Raw genomic sequence first — 21177 nt, forward strand, 5'->3', positions numbered from 1 at the left:
ACAAAATACAGAATCAGAACTTTGATTTGCTCTGTAAGAAAATCCTGAAATTTTTTTTAAAAACCAATAAAGCATATTTAATGGTAATCGTCTTATTAAATGTACCAATATACCATCAAAAGGAAAATGAAATACATTATATTTAAGTATCAATATATTTCTTAAGTTTATTTTTGAATGATCTTGGTAACATAATATATGAATTTATTTTATGTAATTTATAAATATACATGGAACTGCACTGTTGTTCAAAATATTGGTATTAGGAAGTATATATATAGGCAAAAAAAGGTCAAAGGAGTCATGGTGTGCAGGAAACCATTACAACACCACTTAGGCTGTGCTCTCTGGCTGTATCCACCACGCCCGTCCTGCTTCCAGTGCACTTGAGGACCCAAGGCCATGACTGCCTCTGAGTACTTCTCAACCAATAAAAAAGAAGAAAACATTGAATGAAAGGCTAAACTCAGCAATGAAAAGAAAGAAAAGAGAAGGAGGCTATGAAGAAAGTGATTACTGGTATGACTGTTGGGAAGAATGTTAGCTTTCTTTCCCAGATGTAGCCATGTCTCTTACTCAATGAACTAAGAAGAGTCCGCCAGACATGGCCAGCACAGCTGTCAATAACTTTTGTGAAAAACTGTGAACTCTGATTCGGACTTGGCAGTCAGAAGTATGGGGTGCAACTGGGTGGACAAGATTACAGAATATCAATGAACAACTAAAGCGCCACAACAAAGAATTGATGCTTCTCATCTCTCTCCCTTCCTGTCTGACTGTCCCTATCTATCCCTCTTTCTGTCACACAAAAAAAAAAAAGATTACAGAATATCTCTATGAGCTCCTCTGCAAATGCGTGGAATATGAAGAAAGCAGCAATAGTCTGCATGCTAAAACCCCATGATATCAATGCCCAAATCGTGGAAGAGCAGGATTTCTGGATTCTCTACCAGATCTCCTAGCAGACTCAAATCCACTGGTGATGACTAATGCTGTAGCAGTGTTATTGGAAATCACTGAGTCTCACCCAAATAGCACTTTACTGGATCTGAACCCAGAGAACACTAATAAGCTGTTGGCATCCCTGAATGACTGCACTGAATAGAGCCAGATTTTCACCCTGGACTGCCTATCCAATTACAAACCTAGAGATGACTGGGAAGCAGTGAGGCAGACAGACTCTCGCATGTGCCCGACTGGGATCTACCTGGCATGCCCACCAGGGGGCAATGCTCTGCCAATCTGGGGCATTGCTGTGTTGTAACTGGAGCCATTCTAGTGCCTGAGGCGGAGGCCATGGAGACATCCTCAGCGCTCGGGCCAACTTTGCTCCAATGGAGACTTGGTTGCAGGAGAGGAAAAGAGAGATAGAGAGAAAAGAGGGGGGGAGGGGGGGGAGAAGCAGATGGGAACTTCTCTTATGTGCCTTGGCTGGGAATCGAACCCGGGACACAACCTGTTTAATGTTGTGCTCTACCACTGAGCCCACTGGCCAGGGCTGATGGATCTTTTAAACCTTGACCTTGGTCACCCAGTCAATGTCATACTCCATGCAGGTGGGAGCAATGGATCTCTTGGGAGGGGACTAGATAGCCTGGTGGGTAAATCCTTCATCCCAAAACCAGTGCCTGCAACCTTTCCTCTTTCACCCATGGCTGCTGCAGTCAGCAGTGGTCTGCATGATCTATTTGAACTCGACAGGGATAGGTATGCCATCGGGTGGATATGTGGCTCCTAAGGCTGTCTGGCTGCCTGCACTCAAGACTTGGAGATTTCAGGAACATACACTCTTCACCAAGAGCACATCTATATGGAATAAAACTTCACCAACAAAGCTCTGCAGCACATGACAGACTTTGCAAAGAGTAGTTTTGGTGTCATCCCCAGTACTCCTCTGGTCGTCCATATACCACTGATGCCAAACCAGAGCATTGATATCTCCTTGTCTTTCAACACCCTGGGCCCAGTCAGGAAGATGGGACCTCTGAATAGCCTGCCAGTGGCTGTGAAAAACAATATTAAAGTCTTCTACTTCAGCTACCTCACATCATTTGGAGTGTGTACTTGTTGTCAAAGACGGCAAAATAGAGAGCCAAGGGTCTTCCTTGCAACATGGAAGAATAGGCCCGATGAAAATGGACTTCAGTTTCAGATTAAGGAATGTCATTTAAATGCTGGTGTTGTTTCCAGCAAGTTACAAAACAACGTTTATACTTGTTTGCCAAGAAAAATGCTCTACCAATCACCAAAGCTCACTAAGGGCATTTGGATCTTGGCTGACCTATATACCCAGCCAGGAAATCCCAATTATACTCTATGGCTGAAGTGTAGAGCTCCTGAAGTCTCTTCATACATCTATCAGATCTATGGCGGCATTTTGAAAAGCTAATAAACTGGTCTGGTGCCCTCCGGCTACCCTGTGATCAGTGCAAGCTAAGAACTCCTAACTGGAAGAAATTTTATTGCCATGGAGAATCTGAACCCAAATACACTGAAGACACCCACCAAGGTTGGGACTAGTATAACCTGGGCTAACATTACGGCACAACCTGTGGGATAGTTTTAGCTTCTTTTGAACATTTGTAACCACTGTTTTAATCACTTCCCACCTCTTGCTACCAACTGCTGCTATCTGTCTTTGCTTGTGAGCTTCTCCATACTGGGCCAATGACTAGCATTTTTTAGTGTAGTTTGATATTTTGTAATTGAGAACTCTTTTCAAAAACAGAAAAAGACAAAAAATATTAGAGCAAGAACACAGCATTGCAGTACACTTCTTCCTTCCCAAAAGTTTAGTGTTCTTAAACCATTATAGTATTTTCACAGCATTAGCTATTTATTCCCAGCAAACAAGGTTAAATATTATTTATATTGTTTAAGGCTCTATGTGTGTTGGAAACAGGATTATATGTTATAGAATTTATTTATAATTATATACTGTTATATAATAAAATTCAATGCTGGTGCTTGAGAAAAATATGGGTTGGGTATCAATAAAGCCAATTAGTTTAAAACAGCATTCCTACTAAGATAACAGAAAAATAACAGCAAAAGATTTGAAATTTAAAAGCCTAAGAATATTTCATGTAACCACTAATATTTGAAATTTATTTTGTTATTTTAATTATAGGTAAAAGTAAAAATATATATATTTTTTTCTTATTCCTGGAATTCTCAAACTGCTCCTGGTCAACTCTACTGTACAAACTATTATTAAATTACAGTATTTTTCTTTGTCCTTATGACATACAGGGTGGAACAAAAGTAGGTTTACAGTTGTTCATGTAGAAAATAATACAATAATAGGCCCTGGTCGGTTGGCTCAGTGGTAGAGTGTTGGCCTGGCGTGCGGAAGTCCCGGGTTTGATTCCTGGCCAGGGCACACAGGAGAGGCATCCATCTGTTTCTCCACCCCTCCCCCTCTCCTTCCTCTCTGTCTCTCTTCCCCTCCCGCAGCCAAGGATCCATTGGAGCAAAAGATGGCCCGGGTGCTGGGGATGGCTCCTTGGCCTCTGCCCCAGGTGCTAGAGTGGCTCTGGTCACAACAGAGCAATCGCCCCCTGGTGGGCATGCTGGGTGGATCCCGGTCGGGCGCATGCGGGAGTCTGTCTGACTGCCTCCCCGTTTCCAGCTTCAGAAAAATACCAAAAGAAAATAATACAATAATAAATAATTAACAACACAAGAATAAACTGTGTTTCACATACAACTGTAAGCCTACTTTTGCCCCCAGCCGGTATATATATATTTAAAGACAAGGTATACGATAAGATATAGTATATATCTCTGTGTGTGTGTAACTGTGTTTTTATTGTGAATTCTTCTTTTAGATGAATAGAATCTTGGAAAAAACCAAAAAAACAAAATGGCAACTCATTAAAGAAAATCAAAGTACACTGCATCTCATAGGGAAGGAACTATAGCAGGTGTGTATTTGAAAGTCTTATGATACCTGAAAAGCCAGTTATAGCTATTTGAAATACACATCACTATTTCACTCATCCCCAAGTACACTGACTAAATTTCAATCTTGCAACTAGTCCAAACACTGGTTTCCTATTAGCCTTATAACACCACTAGCATCGGTTAGACATGTCTTATCACTGACACTGGGGAAACTCAACTGAATGTGTCTTGTCCATTGTATCTGCAAAATCATGCAAGTGGAAATTAAAGACATTAAATTTTCCATCTCTATGTGGTAAAACCTTTGTTTAAAAAACACATTTGAGTGTACTTTATTAAGGTTAGGTTCAAAGGAGAAAAGACATGGGACTTAAAAAGAAAAAGTAAAATGATAGAGATCCTGCATATGAAGGTAAAGAATAATTGGTGAGTTGAGTCAGAAATGTTGCAACAGTGCTCTGTCCCCTGAGATTTGCTGACAAAGGCCCAGTGGCCCCTGTTGAAACCAAATCAGATGGGGTTTCAGTCTTCTTCACTTAGTTTTCCTCTGATTCTTATATTGGGCTTCCATTTAAAAAATCTTTTGAAAAACACATTCTTCTGTCTTCAAAAAGAAGCATAAAATGACCGGATAAAGCAATTTAATGATATTGTCAAAATCTGATATCAGTGCATGCTAAATTGGACTATAAAAAGAAGTCAAAGGAAAGCAAGGACCTATTTCTTGATGAAGTGCCCACACAGGGGACACACTGAGTAGGAAGATCAAGGAGAAACAAAGTCTGGGCCGCACTGTAGAATTCCAACTTCTGGCTTGTTCTAAGAGATGGAAAGAGGCTGAAAAGGTTGAGAATGTGGAGCACTGACCACAAAGAGAATAGAATTGAAAATAAGGGAGAAGTAACTCCTTAGTTTTTCACATAAGTGTAAGAGTAAGTGCTGTGTGCCTAGTTTTCTATTTTCCAAAGTGAAGCAATAATTTTTATTTTAAATGTCTCTCATCTTAGCTTTTTGCCTTACTTTTATATTTTATTCACTTATTTTGTAACTATAAAGGTATCATAGTGGCATAACAAAAGAGATGAGGGGTAATTTTAAAAATTAAACAAAATATTAAAGTGTTTATATTGATAATGTTCTTTAAATTCAGTGTAATGTTTTTGTCAAAATATTAAAAACTCTTATTCACAGTTATAAACATGTAAAGAAATAAAAAAGCTAGTATAATTAGTATTTACTTCGTACACAATAATTTGAAACATTTAAAAGTAAGGAGCCTGATTTCTTTGTCTTTTTAACACATTAACTTATGATATGAAGCATACATTGTTTCTGTGCTTTGATGAACTGTAATGCCCCTTTCTAAGTTTGGATCAGCTTCCAACATTTTATCCTTTGCAATTTCAATGTCATGAAATATATCCAGAAATATATTTAACATGAAATTTTTTTTGCCAGTATCACTTCCTCTGGGACCTTCTCAATTCTTTACATCACAACCAGTGCCTCATGTGTGTCTACACAATCACGCCCATTATTTTCCTCTAGCTGCACATCTAGATCCTTGAACATCTGTAGTGTCAACATTCTCATGGTCAACTCTTTCTTCTATAACTCCATTTACATTTGATTCAAATTTCACTTTCATGGTTACCACTTTTTGTTGTTCTACTGAATGTTAATTTTTACTGGCCAAGTCCCTCTTCTGATTATCCATTTTTGTAAAAATGTCATGTGGGTTTATCCCTGAGGCAAGGACACTACACAACTATGTGCTTTCCCGCTCGTACATAAACTAAATCAGAGATGTGAAGTGCTCAATCACCGACATTACTTTGAAAGCAGTAATGTGACTGGTCACTGATCACTATGTGGCTGTCCTATTTAGGAACTGGTTTCCAAACTGAAGAGCAAACAGTAAAGTTTTTATTTTATACAATTAGTCACTATTAGCATACCATTTTTTTAACTACCATATTAACTGAAATTTAAATCATGTTTTAGAAGATCATGTGCTATATAACTAAATTATAGTACCTCAAATTTCTTCAATGAACTTTGTTTCATTTACTGTATCTGTATTTTTCTTGAAGAATCGAATAGGGTGCACCACATTCAAGAAAAACACAGATGAGAAATGCAAAGTTCCTCACTTCAACAAGTTTAATGGGCACCGATATGATAGTTACATACATGCTGTAATCTGAGAACATAATGTTTAACAATTATATAAAAGTTCATATATGAGTGAAATTGCCTTTGGTCAAGAAATCAAAAGAGAATAACAAAGCTAATGGAATGAAAGACAAATATTGTCAAGGTTATTCCAATGGCTGTTTGGCTTTCCACCAAAAAGATTAAAAAAAAATTTTTTGTTTGTTTGTTCGTTTTTCTATTTCCATAATGTTAGTTGTCTTGCTGTTATAAATATTGTTATGAGCAGTAACTTCGTGATTAGAATAACTTTAAAGTGGAATAACTAGACAAAATGTTTTCAGTTTTAAGGCTGTTGTACATATTGTTGCCCTGAAAGTATTTGTGTTCAATGCCATTACCTTCCTTGGATCTCTGATTTGATTCCCTCAACCAATGGTAATTTCACTCACCTATGAATCATAATCATTTTTGAAATGTTCATTTGGTTATATTATTCTATGCATAAGAGCGTGGAAACAAAACTTAGAAGTATAGGGACCCATTTTTCTGGAGAGCCAAAGTTGGAAAAATAACAAATATTGCTTACTGAATGACATGATTAATAGCTGTCACAGAGAACGAAAGTCTTCTCAAAGATGGTTTTCTAAGCTTTCTGGGATGATAATCCATGTGGAACAGTTACCACACTGGTGAAATATTTAATAGCTCAAGAACATTTTGTAATCTGAAAGCTTTTAAAAAATTATTTGTGACACTTCAAAGAAAGAACATAAAAAAATATAGTCAACTTGTGTTTATTATGTTCCTTCTACCCTCAGGATAGGATCCACATGCTAACAGCGAGGGTGCAGGGAGGAGTCAGGGTACAGACACAGCAAGGGTACATTGTATTTATGTTTGAGTTTGTATTTACACTGACATCTCATAATGCCTTCAAAGCTACTACTAAATGGTGAGTGATTCTAAAAATGCCAATTAAATTGGCACAATTTATAAGCTGAGATAGAAAGAAGAGGAAAGTTAAAACTGGTATAATTATACATAAAAGCACTTACAGTTCTACTGACATATATTTTGACACTAAATTTATATAAAGGAATATTTTCAAGAGAATTTTAAAATCATTGTCAACTGAAAAAATAGGCTGTTTTTACTACAAAAATTAGTTTATTCCTGATGACAATTTTCAGAGGACAATTCTCCGCATCCCTTAGGACTCTATAGTTTCAAATTCTATTGCAAGAACTATAATCCAAATGGTTTAAATATCAGACAATACTAAATACAGTATCAGCATTACATTTTCAGTTTAATGTGGCCTTGACCAATGGAAACAAATGATGAATTAAACTCTGAACGTCAGTTAACATTTATTAGTGAGTAAAAATATCAAAATAAAATTAAATAACACTACCAGTTTCAGACCCACTTTTTAGAACAGTATGCTCATCTGTATTGGCTTTTGTTGCTTATGTGTATTTTCTTCTCCTTGTTAGTTAATTAATACATCTAGATATATACACATTCTCCTTTTAGAATCTGCTGTTTAAAATGTATAAAATTCACTTCCTTTTGACTAATATATTTGTTTCAAAATTTGTTAATGCTTTTACTTCTTTCGGCAATATGTTGATTACCGAGAAAAATAAAGTTGTGTGTATGTAGTCATTATATCTACCAAACACATGGAAAATTTTGTCAGTCTCGTAAGAAAAATAACAGCATGCATTAAACAGCCACTTGTCCATTAAAGATGGTGTCTGACAATCATAAAACACATCGCATGCTTCTTGCTTCTTTACACTTGCTATTTTGCACTAAGATCTAAATTTAACATCCAATGCCAACAACAACAAAAAAAAATTCCCCAATATCTGAGCAACTAAAATGCTACCTTACTTTCCCAAGTCCCCATCCTAAGAAATAATCAGCAGACAGGATGCAGCATGTGTCCCTACAACAATATAATTCAAACCAAGAAACAGAACAGTCTTGCTGAAGGGACTTATGCTTCACAAAATGACACCTTTATTTATCTCTGGGAGTTCTTGGTAATTATTCAGATTGTAGTCACTGTTTTAGTCACTGAAATACTGCCACCTTCAGGAAGAAATGTAGGAACCTGAAATTGCATTTTCAAGTGGAGACTTTTTAAAGCTAAACTTTAACCCTTCCTTTAAACATAGCAGTTAAATATCCTGTTAAGATATCTTTCCTACATATGTCAATATTAGTCATTTATTTCTGTATACTTTTTTGCCTTATTAGTTTTTTCCAAACAACTAGACATTGAAAAAATGCTCAGAAATAATAAATAGAAGAGAATTCACTATTATCAATCAAATAAAAACTACTTCAATAACACCAAGAATTTTCAGGTATTAACTTATAAAAAGCATGAATAAAAAGTTCCAGAATATTTTCTGTGCTCAAATAACAAAATATATACAGAAAATCTAGGTAAGTGGCTTAAAAAGTAATGTCAAAAACAATTTATGCATTTTATAAGAAAAATATTTCTTTGAATGTATTAAATTGAAGCTTCTAAAACAGTAGTGTTATTCCCTTTTACATTTGAGCTCTTCCTACATTTATGACTTAACATAAAATTCACTAGTAGCTCTGTACTAGCTTTCTGGTGTTTAAATTGAGTATTTCCATTTATATGAAAAATATACAAACTCTTTTTTTTCTTCCCTCTATTTTTTTCCTTACAAGTTTAGCTATTTCTTTATATATAATCTTCTCTTGACCTAATTTTATTAATTTTCCTTTTGCTTATTTCTTTCCACTCTCTTCTTTCCCATCATCCTTCTCTCCTTATTGGTTTACCTTTCTTTCCTTTATTTAAAAAGTCCATTGTAAGTTGCCAGTTTCTTTTATGTCCTATAAGACATGTATAGAATGCCCTTTTTCTGCTTTCTGTTTACTCAAAAATCATTCCCTATTATCAGCCACTTTTCAATAAGCACTTTCCAAAAACACAGGACTTTTTTTAAAAGTCCAATTACTGTGAATTTTCATAAATATTCTACAAAACAATAATTACATAGCCCATGGGAAATAACACATACATAAAACCTCTTATTTTTATCCTCTAAAGTAATTTCACAGTTACAAATATGTCAGGTTCCCTCAGATTATTTTACAAGTTGTATAAATTAAAATTTGATATAAAGTGAAGGAAAATGATTTGACTTTGGGTGATGGGTATACAACATAATCAACTGTTCAAATGCTATAGAAATGTTTACCTGAAACCTATGTACTCTTATTGATCAAGGTCACACTATTAAAGTAAATTTTCTAAATAAAATTTTAAAATTAAAAAAAATAAAACAAAATTTGAATGTGAAAAGAACAGATGAATGGAGCAGAAACAGAACATAGTACAGAAAAAAAAATTAGTATGTGTTAAAGTTATTCTTTATTTAAAGTAGGACAGATCGCCTGACCAGGCGGTGGCGAAGTGGATAGAGCGTCGGACTGAGACGCAGAGGACCCAGGTTCAAAACCCCAAGGTCACCAGCTTGAGTGCAGGCTCATCTGGTTTGAGCAAAATGCTCACCAGCAAGGAGTTACTCAGTCTGCTGTAGACTCACGGTCAAGGCACATATGAGAAAGCAATCAATGAACAACTAAAGTACCACAACAAAAAAACTGATAATTGATGCTTCTCATCTCTCTTCGTTCCTGTCTGTCCCTATCTATCCCTCACTCTGACTCTCTGTCTCTGAAAAAAAAAAAAAAAAAAAAAAAAAAAAAAAAGTAGGAAAGATTGCTTATTTAATAAATGATAGAACAATTTGGTTAACTAGTTTTAAAAAATAAAATTAGATCTCTACTCATAAATCCACCAAAGTAAAACCCAAATCGAGTAAACCATTTTTTAAAAGAAAAATCCATTTAAAATACATGTAAATAGCCTGACCATCATTGGCGCAGTGAATAGAGCATCGGCCTGGGATGCTGAGGACCCAGGTTCAAATCCTAAGGTCACCAGCTTGAGCTCGGGGTCACCAGTTTAAGTGAAGGGTCATACACACGACCCCATGGTCGCTGGCTTAAGCCCAAAGGTTGCTGCCTTGAAGCCCAAGGTCAGAGGCAGTTTTAACAGCGCACGAGCACCCTGGGCCCCAACTTCTGAAGGGCCCTGCAAAAGCTCAACTTTATACTTTTTTTCTAATGACAACAAGTTTGGTTTCATATGTAGAATTTTAACAGTAATAGTACATGTTTTTTATTTATTTTAAAATATAGTTAACATGTATTTTTATTATCCTTGTCTCTCTTTTTTTAAGGAGCCCAATATCTTCTTCTGCATCTAGGGCCTCAACCAACCTTAATCCACCTCTGCCCAAGGTCACTGGCTTGAGCAAGGGGTCAATGGCTTGGCTGGAACCCCCTAGTCAAGGCACAAATGAGAAAGCAATCAATGAACAACTAAGGTGCTCCAACAAAAAAAATTAATACTTCTCATCTCTCTATCTTCCTGTCTGTCTGTCTCTGTCTGTCTGTCTCTCTCTTGCGCACTAGAAAATAAGATAAAATACATGTAAATATTTATTGAATTATAATGTAGACAAAAAGAAAAAAGATTAATATGTGAATTAACATAAAACTTAAAAGCATCTTAAAAATATTAAAAGCATCATTGTTAAAACTATAAATAAAAGTCAAATGGTAACCTGGAAAGGTAATTCTCAATATTAATGGAAGGTAAAAGTTTTCTATCTTTATATTTGAAGACACACTACAAATAATAAGAAGATAAATACTTACACGGCAAAAAAGTGAGCAAAGGTTATAGACAATTAAAAGGAAACATTCTTGTTCAACATAAATTTTTATGTTCAATCTCATTAACAATAAATATACAAATTATTCTGCAAGTTTTTATCTCTTAAATCAATGTATTTAAAATTATAATACCCATTTTCAGAAAAAGTGTTGCAAAAATGACACATATATAAGCTTTTTGGATGACAATTTAACAATATATATCATATATATCCAAAGTCTTACGCTTTTACCTTTTAGCCCAACAGTCTTTAGAATAAGATCTTGTATGTTCAAAAATTATTCCTATTTCTATTCCCATAGAATGTACAACACTGAGAATGAACTCTAATACGAAGTATGGATTTGGTAACAAGATGCACCAAAGTAGGTTCAGCAATTGTAACAAATGTCCTCCTCTGGTGCAGGATGTTGATAGTGGATTAGGCTGTGCTTGTGTGGGGATAACTTGTGTGGGAGTATATGGCAACTTTGTACTTTCTGCTCCATTTTTCTGTGAACCTAAAACTTTTCTAAAAATTAAAGTGATAAACCAAAGATTCCAGAATGTAAATTAGACATGAAGTAATTGGACACTATATAATACAGAAAGTTTTTTTAAAAATGTCTATTGAGTGTAGAAGCCTCAAGTATGCTGATCAGGTGCATAAGAAGTTTTTGGATATTGTTTTCTAGAATATCTGTATCTTACATAATTATCATAGAATTAAGACATAATATTTTTCTATTTACTTTTTTATCCCCATAGATAGATGGAAAGTGACCTGTAACAGTCTGTCCAATAGAAATATGAGATTCATATGTAACTTTCAATTATCTAGGAGTCACAGTAAAGAAATAATAGTGAAAGGAAATGATTAAAATAATATTTAATAATATATTTTATTTAACCTAATATATCCAAACACCATCATTCCAACATGTAATCAATATTTTTAAATTGAAGTATTTCATTCTTTTTAGTGTCTTAACTCACTGAAATTTTATGTGAATTTTACATTTGTAGCACAACTCAACTTATTTGCTAAGTTTTCAGTGGAAATATTTGATCAGTATTTAGAATTCATAAAATTTACTATTGGAAAAGTAAGTTTACATACCCAAGTTTTTCCAGCATGTTTAAATTTTCCCATTACTGAATTTGTTTTCAAATTGAAATTGAAATAAATTAAAATTAAATAATTAAAAATCAAGTTCTTCTGGAATATACTACTGCATTGGAAATAGGCCTAAATACACCTATAATTAGCAAGATAAAAATCTAACTCTTAATCATGTTAAAAGTGCAAATTGTGGATTCCTGCTTACTGTTTTTGGCCACTCTTTAATATCACTGAATCGCCTGTGAGGTGTTTTCTCAGCAAATTCATCTACAAAAAGAGAATACCCATATTGAAAATGAGGAATTGCTCCCAGTAATAAATTGCCTAAACGATTTCACTTCCTTTCAGTGGATTTAGGAATAATTTTGCCATTAAGCAATTTCTAATAGTAAAGACTGAGGGTATGAACAGTGCAAAATAGAAGCATTTTGCTCTTTATAGTAGATGGATTTGCAACTGCCCAAGCAACAGAACTTCCTCACATATTTAAGAAGTCTTGCATGATCCAAAGGAGTGGAACTAATGAACTGTCCAAAGCTCAGCTGTGCTTTTCAGTTTGTCCATACAATTTGGACAAGCCCTTTACTGTCTGAAGCAATTCCTCTGGTGGTGCTAGTGATTGCAATATCTTAAATGCATCAACAGTTGGACTCAAATCATTGCACAGTGGTTATGTGAAGTTGTGCTTTGAGTACTAGCAATGAAAGAGCTAAAATAGAACTTGCACGTGCACATGGCTGCCAATAATGTTAACTGTGGAAAAACTGTATCATGACAAATGCTTCCTTCCGAATTCTTCTGAATAAATATATTTTCCCAAAACCATCATCCTCACTTACTAACATAAGTAAAAAGCAGAACTAACTATGATGCTGTGTGTATGTGATTATATAAGAGTGTACATGAACCACTAATTCTAGTATGTCAGTCAACAAACTTTTTTTTTTGGCTGAAAGAGTGGGGGATGAGAGAAAATAAAATCATTTTTAAAAAATGTTTTATGAAAACCTGGCCATGGCTCGATATTCGGCATGTTTTCGTCAATTTATACTTTTAAGTTTGTAACTGTAGGATGAAAAAAATAAAAAAAAACAAAAGAACCTTTAATTGTACTGAATGCCAGACACTCAGACACTTCAACAGTTGCCAGGATACAACTATATAAATGATACAGCTCCCAATCAGGGAGATTATATTTGTAGGCAGAGGTTAATAACAGAAGGCAGTGTGTAGTTAAATTGCAACTGAGTGATCCAAATAACAACTGCTTTAGCACTAGAGCAGCAGTTCTGGAGACATATTGGAGGTTCCCAGTGTTTCTCAAAGCAGGGTCCAGAGACTCCTGTAGGTCTCCAAGATCCTTTCAGGGGTATTGTGAGGTTAAAGCTATTTTCACGATAATTTAAAAATGTTACTTCCCTTTTTCACTGTGTTTGTTTTCATTGCTTGTGCCTAGAACTGTGTGTGGTTGTCTCAACACAAAGCATGACTGGCATCCCACTATAGTAATAATCACGGTTTTCTTAACCACTGCACACTTGCATGCAGAAGGAAAATGAGGACAAAGAGGAGGGGGAGGGGAGAAGGGGGGAAATGGGGGAGAAGAAGAAGGAGAAGGAGAGGGAGAAGAAGAAGTAGAAGGAGGAGGAGGAAGAAGAAGAGGAGGAGAAAGTCACTTTCGCTTAAGAAAGTCTTTGATAAAACAGTAAAAATTATTAATTTTATGACATCCTGACCCACCAGGGCATGTCTTGTTAATAGTTTGTTGGATGAAATGGGAGAGATAAAGTGTTTCTACTACTTACAATGGTTGTCTTGAGATCAAGCACTGGTGCAACTGAGTTTCAAGTGGAACTAGCCACATTTTTCATAGAACAGCATTTTTTATTTGAAAGAAAAACTGACAAACTATGGTTATTCAAACTTAAGAATTTGGCAGATATTTTCTCAGAAATAACTATAATGAGCCTGTCCATTCAAGGAAAACAACCAACCAACAGTCTTTCATGCCAGTAATAAAATTTGAACTTTCAAGCAAAAATTAGCATTTCAAAAACTTGTATCCTAATATATAAAATTTTTCCTGATGAAATCAATGATAAAATTAATAAACATGATATTATTAATATTTCATGAGGAAATCAGTCAATATTTGGAAGATCTGTTTAATTCACTGAACATATAGTTTCCAAACAACCAGTGGATAACATTACAAATCAGGAATGGGTAAAAGTACATCATTTAGACCAATGGATTTTAGTGTAACAGTCTGGAAGTGTGTTTATGGATTTTATTTCCACATTGAAGCTAACTTTTTGAAAATTACCATTTGAAGAATTTTTAGTAGCATCAAAAATATTCATAATTTATCTGGAAAAAAGCTAATATAACACTCCTCCCTTTTTCAACCATATATACATATATCCTTTTGCAGTCAGATTTTCTTAATACACTTCAAATTACACAAGGTATCAAAATAGATGGAATGCAAAAGCAAATGGGAGAATCCAGACATTTAGAGAGAGCTGGAAGTTAAATCCAAGTCAATATTAAAGAGCTTTACAAACTGTAAAACAACATTTTTATCACTTATTTCATTTTGGAAACACCGTTATTTTTCATTAAAAATGTCTGTCACTTATGTTAGTATGCAATAAGCATATCATTATAAAGTAACAAATGAAAATGCCTTAAACATCTCTCCAATTGTAATTTCCAAAACAATGAGTATCAGTAGATGCAATTCACAGAAATCTACATAAAAACATTTAAGGGTCCTGAGAACAAAATATTTGAAAATTGCTAGACTAGAGAAAAGGGGGCAATTAGCTTGGAAAACTTCTGTGGGACCAACTATTACATAATCTCCAACATACCCCTTCTACCGCCATCCTTTAAGTCCCAAATAAATTGTGTTAATTACTTAAATATGGTCAATTTACACTAGTGCCCTTCACATAACAATATATTGTACTTGTCAGATGCAATATACAATTCCCCAGATGCAGAAAAACTCTATTAAGTGGCAGAAGTAATAATTACACATAGAACAACTAACTGTACTATGTGAGCTTTTATGATGTATCAGTGGTTCTTTTTCATGTCCAAAGTCTCTTCTTTAGCATTTATTATCATTTGTAACTCTCCATGGACCTTATGTATACTGCCTAGCAATCAAACTACATTGACTAAGTAATAGTTGATTTATTTTCTTATTTTAGATTGACCATACTGCTCTATATATATGTAATGCCAGGCATAGCAAAAACAATGAGATTTTAGTTCATTCATTTGCAGTAATCATGCGATTTTTGTTTAGATTTTTGAAATTTTGAAATAGGTTGTGGAATCCTCTCTACCCCATTTTACCTCCATAAATCATTTGGGATACAAAAACTCAAGGTTGAAATCTTCTGTGCATGTAGGGTGCTTGTTTTTTAAATTTAGTTTGGGGCAGTTTTTTTAATTTATGGGTAGTTGGTATACAATATTATATTAATTTCAGGTGTACAATATAGAGATAAAACATTTGCATATACCTCACAGTGTCTCAAATGCGATAGAAATTAGTTTGCTCATTTTTGCTCAGTAACCAGATATCTGAGAGTGCTGTGTTTATGTCCCTTACAGCAGTGGTCCCCAACCTTTTTTGGGCCATGGACCAGTTTAATGTCAGAAAATATTTTCACGGACCGGCCTTTAGGGTGGGACGGATAAATGTATCATGTGACCGAGACAAGCGTCAAGAGTGCGTCTTAGACGGATGTAACAGAAGGAATCTGGTCATTTTTTTTAAAAAAAGAAAACATCGTTCAGACTTAAATATAAATAAAATGGAAATAATGTAAGTTATTTATTCTTTCTCTGCGGACCAGTACCAAATGGCCCACAGACCGGTACCGGTCCGCAGCCCGGGGGTTGGAGACCACTGCCTTACAGTCTTAAGGTTTGAGGCAAGATAGTGTGTAAAAACCTGGGCTCTAGAATCAGAACCAGCTATTTTCAGTTAATAACTGCAAACTTAGACAAGTAACTTAAGCTCTCTGAACCTCAGAATCCTTACATGTGAAATGGAACTAATAACATCTACCCTGTATAGCTGTTGTGTGGCACACACACTGATAGCCATCATTATTAAGCAAATCAGCCAAGTTGGGTTTCAACACAAAGTATTGTTTTAAAAATTAAAACCTACCCATATTTCATGATATTGCCAATTTGTGTTTCTATAAAAAGAAACTTTCTGTGGTTGATCCTTGCTGTAACTTTTGCCACCTTTCAACCCTGGAACAGACCTGTCTCCGTGCTCGCTATGCAAACTGCTAAATACACATATTTGAAGGTAAATAGTATTGGTCTTTGGCACACTTGAAATTGGTCAGGTTTATCTTCAGGCACAAAGAACGATGTTCTCAGAACCCAAGCTAAGTCAGTCCCTGGTTCAACAGCTGTTAGACCGACTAACCACAGAAACAGCTGGGTCCCTGGTTTCTCTGAGGATTTTGAACCCGATTTGGAAATCTCCCACCCGGATTTATTCACTTTCTTTCCCCCACAAGTCAATTCTTTCTTTCTCTTCTTGACCCCTCCTCATCTCTCTTAAACACATTTTTAGTATTTTCGTACAAATTTTATACTACCTTAGTATTCACCATTATTTTAGGAAGATCCTATATCCTTGTGTCATGATATGGACTTTCCACATTACTGACATTTCTGTCAATTAAGTGTGCTATTAATACTCTTCCCATCTCTAGTAGTTATGGCCGAGTTTCTAGAATCTGTTATAGTGTTTAAAAAATACATTAAAAGCAGATATTTAATTGTAATAAAAAACATCTTAGTGTTGTGTTATGATCAATTATATCAGTAAAACTGTAATTCTTTCCTATCTTCCAAAAGAATTTCAGGAATTAATTGGGGTTTTCAATTGGGTATGAGATTTATAGAGTAAGAAGACAACCTTGTTAATATAACATACTTTTTCATTTGGATAATTTAAAAGCTCTCACTTGTTAAAGCTTTTTAGAGACTACTGTATTAGCTAGTCTCTAAATTTTTACATTTTTTAATTTTTCTTTTCTTCCAAAAACATATAGTCACAAATGTATCTTTAACTTAAAGAAAAATGTGCTCAGTTCTCAAGAAATACAGGCTTTAGAGAAGCTGTATAATGCCTGTTGGGCAATTCTGAAAACTCAAGTGCTGGGGCTACCAAGTGAAGTGGGTTTTCAGTGAAATCCAGCCGCTGGTTCATCTGAGTCTGAACCAATCGGAGCTGCCACAGCTCCGCGCGGAATAGGGCTGCGCTGCAGACGTCTTCCCCTGCTGCACACACTCGGCCCCAAGTGGCTGAGACCTCCCCGTTTCCCTTTCTAGGTGCCTTGGAATCGTGACCACAGTAATCCCAGGACTCTGTGGGTCAGTAGTAGTTCCCAAGTTCTAATGAGAGAAGCCTTTTTAATACCCAAAATTTAGCAGACATCATCACCACCGCCACCACAACGACGACCACCACCACGACCACTCAAACATACTGTAGTACTCGTACTTTTAAATTCTCTAGTGATCAAGAAAACTTAAAAACCGGTCAAAAGCGTCAGTAGATCCTGTAATATTTTCAAATGCCGACATGTTCTATTAATCATAATATTTGCATACATCTGAATTTATTTGTTTATGCTGTACGCTCGCTAAGTTTACAGGCACCCCTTGGTGCACTATGGGCTTTGCCCAACCCTTGCGCGGGTAAGCCCACAGGCGCCCGGGGTTCGAGGACGAATGCTCGCGAGCTGCGGCGGTGGATGTAGAGATGGTAGCTCCTGCCTTCTACCCCAAACATTCAATTAAGCCGGATTCGCAAAAGCAAGACGCTCTTCCTGCACGTCGCCGGGGCAAGGCAGGGCATCTGCTGCCCCCTATCGGGAGTGAGGAGAACAATAACCCGAACCGGTTTAGAATCAACTGGAAGTGGCCTCTTGAATATATTGATATATATATTCCAGGACTACGCAGTAGCGAGTGGACTCTCAAGAGAACCTGTTTTCTGCAGACGCCCTTTTCTGACAACCGCGTTTTAATGCAACTGTTTGCAAGTGAAGGAAAAGATGTTGGGTTGTGAAGAGGAACCTGACGCGGTTCAGTGAAAGCTGAGGAGCAGCAGAACGGGCGGGGGGGGGGGGGGGGGAGAGTCCAGCATACCCCAAGGTTCAGTTTATGTTTTCCACTCCCTTGTTCACCGATCCACCTCATCCTTATGAAGCACATTTGCCCCCAATCGGACGGGGACATTCACTAGAGCTCAGCGTGGTGTCTGCCCAAGCCCCGGAAGCATCTGTCCCTTCATATTACACCTTGATCCGAGTCCAGTGACCTCTGCTGTAGGGGCGACGAAGACCACTCTTCATGAGAAATCGCTTTAGCTGTGTCCAGGAATGGCCTCCCAACACCGCGTTACTTCCTCCAGTGCCTTTAGTGGAAATATGGATAGGCTTGAGAAAAGTAAATATTGAGAAGGAAGCTACTAGATACCCCGGACTACCACTGATCCCTATAAATGTGGGATTTGCTTAGGACTGACGTGTATAATTTGTCTCCACTCGCACTTAGCCGAGACCACTAGCACGCTGGGAACCTGAGTTATTGTCACATGCCGAGATATTTGTAATTGTGTTTTTGTTTTTCTCTCACTCTACCTTCCAACACACACACACACACACACACACACACACTGCAGTATCCTAACTTGTTCACTCTTGTCGGTATCTGCCTTGGCCCTTTTGGGAAGAAGGCAAGAGAAAGACGAATGAAGGTGAGCGGGGAGGTGGGGAGGAGAAGAGGGAGGATCGGCTTCCACACTCCACTTTCAGCGGGAAGGCAGCCCCGGCCGAGGGTCTCAGGACGGCACGGAAGAGGCTCACTGCACGCACACACTGTGCGAGTACTGGCGCCCAGGTCTGTCGCTGGAGCAGGAGAGCCGGGATCCAGTGGGTCCCCGACTAGGTTCCGCCGGCCCGCGCTGGGGGTCGGGTCCTCCAGTGTCGCGCGAGTCTGGGGAAGGAAGGAGGCTCCACTGGCTCGGTTCTTCCTCCCAGCTCGCCATGGAGTCAGCCACTGACCACGGCCCCGCCGAGTCCCCGCAGGTGCCCAGCGGCCCATCCCTCGCAGGAACGAAACCCGAAACTAGCCACCCCCTCCCAGCGTCCCGCTCCAAAGGGGTCTCCCGTGCGTGCTCGGGCCTCTGGGCCCCGGCGCTCGCCACTCCCGCAGCCTGCGGGGGCGACGGGCGCAGGCGGAAGGCGCGGCGCGGCCACGGTCACGGCCGCTGCCCGGCGGAAGCGCGGGCTCCGAGGGGAGGGGCTGCCGCGCCCCGCGGAGGCCGGGGCTCCGAGCCCCCCGGGGGCGCCCTCCGGCGTAGGAGCGGACCGCAGGCAGCGGCCGCGGGGGCCAAGCCAGTATGAGGTCCCTGGTCAGTTTCAGCCCCGTGGACGCCTGGGATGTGGCGAGGCAGAGCCCACGCGTGTCCGTCCAGCTGTGCGCCTTTCAGCTGCACACACTAGTCCCCATCAGGCGCGCAGGCCCCAGCTCCGAGGCTGGCCGTCCCTGCGTCTGCCACCTCCAGGACCCAGAGACACCAAACCCAACCTCCCGGCACGCCGTGACTTCCCGGATGGGGCCATGCTTTCCTTCCAGGACAATCAGGGCTCCTCCCCTCCTGGGCGATCTTTCTAGGAGGCCAGCCACCTCCAGAGATTCCGAGGCGGTTTCCTCTCTGCTGGTCTGAACTGGTAACTCCTCTCACTAAAACCACCAGGGGAAATCACACGCTGAGAATTTGGCGAGACGAGAATTTGACTACCACCACCGAGAAAACACAGTTTAATGTGCACAGAATGTTTTGATCAGTGGGTTAATGGGGGATCGAAGCTCGCTGTCTATATTTGATAGCCCCGATTGTCAAGCTTTTTGAAAGTTACATTGTCCTGTTTTCTGCTTGGTCAACAACACGGAAAATGTAATATTGCTTTTCTTTGTAACTCAAAAATCATCTCCAATAACAGTGACTTCGAGAATTTCGTGGCATCTTGATAACTTAGGTAAGAGTCATTGTATTACATAGTAGCAGATTGGATCCGGCCAAGAAGCCCCTGAAACTCATTTCCTGCTACTCTCAACTACTCTAGTGGGACTTTTATAATTTAATTATTTTTTAAATTATCACGAGGCTCTCATGAGTCTAAGAGTAAGCATAGGAAGAAGATTGAGCACAACACTGAAACCCTTTCCTCAAGCCATCTTTACCTTTCTTGGGGAAGTAATTTCTGGGCTAAAGAAACAAAATTAAGATCTGAAGACAAAAGAAAACGTTTCTAAAAGAACACCTTTAGTTATACTTCCCTTATTTAGTCAGCAGACATTTATGAAGCACGTAAACCTGCACCAAGCACACACACAAACCCCCTGTATGTATCCTGTGGGCTATACAAATGATAACATGCAGTATGTGTTAGATGCTTAGCATGAGATGGAATATACTTGTTATATATATATAACAAGTCCCATAAATAAAAATACATATATATATGTATTTTTCTGAAACTGGTAACGGGAGGCTGTCAGACAGACTCCCGCATGCGCCCGACCGGGATCCACCCGGCATGCCCACCAGGGGGCGATGCTCTGCCCATCTTGGGGGTCTCTCTGTTGCCCCATCTGGGGCATCACTCTGTTGCGACCAGAGCCATTCTAGCGCCTGAGGCAGAGGCCACAGAGCCATCCCTAGGGCCCGGGCATACTTTGCTCCAATGGAGCCTTGGCTGCGGGAGGGGAAGAGAAAGACAGAGAGGAAGGAGAGGGGGAGGGGTGGAGAAGCAGATGGGCGCCTCTCCTGTGTGCCCTGGCTGGGAATCGAACCCGAGACTCCTGCACACCAGGCCGACGCTCTACCACTGAGCCAACCGGCCAGGGCCAGAATATACTTGTTTTAAAAGTATCATATCATTTTAGCCTTCCAGGGACAATACGAAGTAGATACTGTTATAGTTATTCCTGCTTTACAGATGAGAAAAAGGAGATATTGCATGCATGAAATAACTTGCTCAAGGTCACCTAGTTTGTAAGTGGCATGGCAGGGGGTGAAACCCAGATGGTCTAAGGCAGTGCTCCCCAACCTTTTTTGGGCCACGGACCAGTTTAATGTCAGAAAATATTT

General features: G+C 38.3%; 2 pseudogenes; both read left to right on the forward strand.

The window, feature by feature from the left end:
• Positions 1-402: 402 nt before the first annotated feature.
• Positions 403-1502, forward strand: LOC136311666 (AP-2 complex subunit beta pseudogene; annotated as a pseudogene).
• Positions 1503-1550: 48 nt separating this feature from the next.
• On the forward strand, positions 1551-2389 carry LOC136311910 (AP-2 complex subunit beta pseudogene; annotated as a pseudogene).
• The last annotated feature ends 18788 nt before the right edge of the window (positions 2390-21177 follow it).

This window comes from Saccopteryx bilineata, chromosome 8 (assembly GCF_036850765.1).
Source record: "Saccopteryx bilineata isolate mSacBil1 chromosome 8, mSacBil1_pri_phased_curated, whole genome shotgun sequence".
NCBI classification, from domain to species: domain Eukaryota; kingdom Metazoa; phylum Chordata; class Mammalia; order Chiroptera; family Emballonuridae; genus Saccopteryx; species Saccopteryx bilineata.